General features: G+C 38.1%; 1 pseudogene across 3 annotated transcripts; it reads left to right on the top strand.

Moving 5' to 3' along the window:
* Positions 1–385: 385 nt before the first annotated feature.
* LOC107624093 (pentatricopeptide repeat-containing protein At4g21065 pseudogene) lies at positions 386–4,279 on the top strand (annotated as a pseudogene). Of its 3 annotated transcripts, none has more exons than XR_015906983.1 (4): positions 402–2,492; positions 2,769–3,251; positions 3,525–3,632; positions 3,727–4,279. The product of XR_015906983.1 is annotated as a pentatricopeptide repeat-containing protein At4g21065 pseudogene, transcript variant X3 (transcript). The 3 variants fall into 3 exon arrangements; XR_015906982.1 differs by having other exon boundaries at positions 2,769–3,293; XR_015906981.1 differs by having other exon boundaries at positions 386–2,492; positions 2,769–3,632.
* The last annotated feature ends 463 nt before the right edge of the window (positions 4,280–4,742 follow it).

The raw sequence follows: 4,742 nt of genomic DNA, 5'->3' as shown, positions 1-4,742 counted from the left end.
CCGTCCACTCGAACAAGTGATACAATTCTCTCCTTGAGATATCATCTGGTAGATTATCCACAAACACAGAGAAAGACTCATTTTTCAAGCGTTGATATTCTTTCCTGTTCCATATTCCTTTTGATTGTAAAGTTATTTATCCTTATTTTGCTAGTCAATAATGATGTGGAAGATATGAAATTGTGATATAAGTTTTTATATTTAAAGTGTAATCCAGTGTCTTATATTTCTTATTCAACTTATGATCATTAGTGTGAAAATATGTCATATGCTCAATGCTTTAATAACTCGAATTATATAATCTTATGCCATTTTGCTTCAAGTTTGAAATTTTCATCTTCAAATATATATATATTTGTTAACAGAATCCAAACCTACTATTATTATGCCATATAAGACTACGTCTGTATTTTGTATTCTTTTAAAAAAGAGGCAGCACTATATTCGCATTACACATTGCACAATATAGATTCGATCTAAGCGAACATTAACATATCAAATGCTTAGCATGTTGTGGTATCGTACCATGTAACATGAGACTATACTCAAAGCTCTCCTCATTGGTGCACACATCTCAGCCTTTGAACCCCAAAATCCACCTATGTTCCTCAACCTTCTTATCATCATCATCAACAACTGCCACACTGAACCCAGTACCCCATATTGTCACAAAATGCATTGCTCTATTGCAGTTTTGGGCATCTTCCATATCCAAACTAAGACAAATCCATGCATATTCACTTAGGCATGGTGTCCCACTCAACAACCCTGACATGGGCAAGCATCTCATTTTTACAATTGTATCCCTCTCTGCACCCATGTCTTATGCCTACCATGTGTTTGCTGTATTGCATGACCCAAATGTGTTCACTTGGAACACCATGATAAGGGGTTATGCTGAAAGTGATGACCCAAGTCCTGCACTTCATTTCTACCGTAAAATGTCGGTGTCTTGTGTTGAGCCTGACACTCACACTTACCCTTTTCTTCTCAAGGCTGTTGCCAAGTCTTTGAATGTTAGAGAAGGGGAAGCTATACATTCAGTTACAGTGAGAAAAGGGTTTGGCTCTTTGATGTTTGTTCAGAACGGTTTGCTTCACATGTATGCTGTTTGCGGCGATACAGAAAGCGCACACAAGCTGTTTGAGTCAATGGTGGAAAGAGATCTTGTGGCTTGGAATTCTGTGATTAATGGGTTTGCTCTTAATGGCAGGCCTAGTGAGGCCTTGACGCTATTCAGGGAGATGAAAATGGAGGGACTGGAGCCGGATGGGTTCACTATGGTTAGCCTTTTATCTGCTTGTGCTGAACTTGGAGCTCTAGAATTAGGACGTAGGGTTCATGTGTTCTTGTTGAAGGTAGGATTGACAGAGAACATGCATGTGAACAATTCACTGCTGGACTTTTATGCCAAGTGTGGGAGCATCAGGGAGGCGAAACAAGTTTTTGGCGAGATGAGAGAAAGGAATGTGGTTTCTTTTACTTCTTTGATTGTTGGCTTGGCAGTGAATGGCTTTGGGGAGGAAGCACTTGAGTTTTTCAAAGAGATGGAAGAACAAAGAGTTAAGCCTAGTGAGATTACTTTTGTTGGTGTCTTGTATGCTTGCAGCCACTGTGGAATGTTGAATGAAGGGTTTAATTACTTTAGAAGGATGAAAGATGAATATGAAATCATGCCACGGATAGAACACTATGGCTGCATGGTGGACCTGCTGAGTAGGGCAGGTTTAGTGAAACAAGCATATGAATATATTCAGAACATGCCAATCCAGCCAAATTCTGTTATTTGGAGGACCTTATTGGGAGCATGCACAATCCATGGTCATTTAGGCCTAGGGGAGATAGCTAGATCACACCTTTTGAAGTTAGAGCCTAAACATAGCGGGGACTATGTGCTTCTCTCGAATATTTATGCGGCCGAACACCGTTGGTCAGATGTACAGACAGTAAGAAGATCAATGCTAGAGGATGGTGTTAGGAAAACACCTGGCTATAGCATGGTGGAGTTGGGAAATCGGGTTTATGAGTTTACTATGGGCGATAGGTCTCATCCTCAGAGTAAGGATGTATATGCACTGTTAGAGAAAATCACAGAGTTGCTGAAGTTAGAAGGTTATGTTCCTCACACTGCAAATGTACTTGCAGACATAGAGGAAGAGGAGAAGGAGCAAGCTTTGTCTTATCACAGTGAAAAGGTGGCAATCGCTTTTATGATCCTAAATACACCACCAGGGACCCCAATTAGGGTCATGAAGAACTTGAGGGTTTGTGCAGATTGTCATATGGCTATAAAACTCATATCAAAGGTTTATGATAGAGAGATTGTTATCAGGGATCGTAGTAGGTTCCACCATTTTAGAGGTGGCTCATGTTCATGTAAAGATTACTGGTAATATTGGATGTAATGAAAGTTAAATATTACAAAAGAATGGAACGCTCTTCTGGTATGAACTTATTCCTCACCCAGAATCCGCACCACTCTAAGTTTTCAGGTTAAATTTTCCCATCTGTTTTTGTCTATGCATAACTTCACCTACTTCCAAATTATTATGACTTGTGTTCAAGTTTTTGTTTGCATTATGCACTATTTTATTGATTTGATGTGTTGTAATAAGCATATGCCTGTGCTATCTTTTAGTTGCAAGCTAATTTGCCTGTGGGTTTATAGGTTCAAGTTCTAGCTTTGTTTGAAATATAGGAATGTGCTTTCAAGCATATGCATTTATGTCCTCCTTTTTATACTTTACTGACATTTAGTTACCTGGCAGATGAAGAAACGCAATGTCAAGCTGATGCTGATTGTGGTAGAGAGGATGCTACTCGAAGTCATCGAAATCCTGCTCAGAAAAGGAAAACCCTCAAAAACAGTGTCAGGGAAGAAGAATCTTCCTGACACTGCAAAACCTTCTCTTCCAGCTAAGAAAAGGGTTCAGGTGCCACAAGATCCTCTTTCTGAAACTCCATTCAAAAATTCAAGCTCCGGAGACTCCCTCTGTGGAACTAGAAAAGAGGGAAAAGAAAAGGATACTGATACTGCAAATGAAAACCCTCTCCAAAGTGAAAGAGATGTACCCGTTCTTTCACCTTTCTTTTGGTTAAGAGAGGAGGAAGGTGTTGAGAATTTAAGTCAGCAAACTTTCGGGGATAAGCTTATAGATGGAAAGCCCAACACCAAGCCCTCCTTCATTCAGTGATCTCAAGGACTCCGATGATGAAAATCCGACTAAACTGACATTATCATTAAGTAACGGGTTGTTATAGCAACTGAATATGTCGTCATAAACTATGAAATTGTAAACTCTTTTCTTTTTCATTAACTGTTTGTTTTATATGGCTGATGAAGATAACTTCCCAGTCTCATGGTTCTTAAACTATTCAACTACTTGGTTGGTGATAAACGTTGTTGAAGTCACTCAGAACAAAATTTGGAAATTGAGTTTTCATGGTTAAAATCAAATTACTTTAGAAGAGACTTATAATAAATTGCTGATTTTATTTCTTGGCTTCTTGATATTGTCATGTAGGATGAGGTGCAAAATAAAACCTCTTTTGATCTCTTTGATAGTGAGCTGTTTGAGTGGACACAAAGGCCTTGCTCTCCTGAATTATTTTCAAGTCCTGTCAAATTACAGGTAAGGAGAGAATTGGAGCCCCCGGTTATTCATACATAAATTTAGGATACTGTACCTTGACTATGCATTGATGTTCTTTTCAATTGTATTACAGCCTTTGAGTGCTGGTGTGATCAGTGAAAATCAAGAGGATTTGCTGGAAGCCTCAAAAGAGCTTGAAAGAAATAAATCCAGTGATTATGCTGAAAATACTAAACTTCAGAATTCACAAAAAGAAACTAGATTGTCTGATGTGCAGTGTGACTTCACCATTTAGTAGTTCTGGTGATATAAATGGGACAAAGAAGTACAAGAAGAGAAGCAGGAAGATGAGGGAAAAAGCCGCTCAATAACAGGTTGTGGAACAACAAGATTCAATTGAGGGAATCAATGTTGATTCAAATAGATCATTAGAAATCAATCACGGGAGAAGCGACAAGCTTCTAATATGAGGAAGACTAATAGAAAGTGCAAGAGGGTTTGTTTGATACTTGTACCGACTCCAATATATCAGTAATTCTTCGTAACGGTGAAGTGAAAATAGGTTGGTAGAATTGGATATAGGATGTTAGTATCGATAGCTCCTGCAATGTGCCAGCTAGCATTTAGGCGGTTGATGTCAGGATTACGTGCCATAACATCAATGGAAGTAAAAAATATCAATAAAATGGCTAGAGAAAGAGAGAAATGAGAGAGATGTAAATAATGAGTGGAGTCAAGGGTGCGGTCAACGAGTTCTACTTATAGGCGTTACTAAGCCTTATTTCGTTTACCGTGTAAACGAGATAAGTATAATGTAAGACTCAAAACTTTTGAAAAGTCTTATTATGATCAAGTTTCAAATCATATAGTTATTACGTGCCATAACATCAATGAAAGTCAAAAATATCAATAAAATGGCTAGAGAAAGAGAGAAATGAGAGAGATGTAAATAATGAGTGGAGTCAAGGGTGCGGTCAACGAGTTCTACTTATAGGCGTCACTAAGTCTTATTTCGTTTACTGTGTAAACGAGATAAGTATAATGTAAGACCCAAAACTTTTGAAAAGTTTTATTATGATCAAGTTTCAAATCATATAGTTATTACGTGCCATAACATCAATGAAAGTAAAAAATATCAATAAAATGGCT

The sequence above is a fragment of the Arachis ipaensis genome, chromosome B10, assembly GCF_059453495.1.
Source record: "Arachis ipaensis isolate K30076 ecotype BB chromosome B10, ASM5945349v1, whole genome shotgun sequence".
In the NCBI taxonomy this organism is placed as follows: domain Eukaryota; kingdom Viridiplantae; phylum Streptophyta; class Magnoliopsida; order Fabales; family Fabaceae; genus Arachis; species Arachis ipaensis.
The sequence above is the reverse complement of the archived record's forward strand: the minus strand, read 5'-3'. Positions and strand labels throughout refer to the sequence as shown.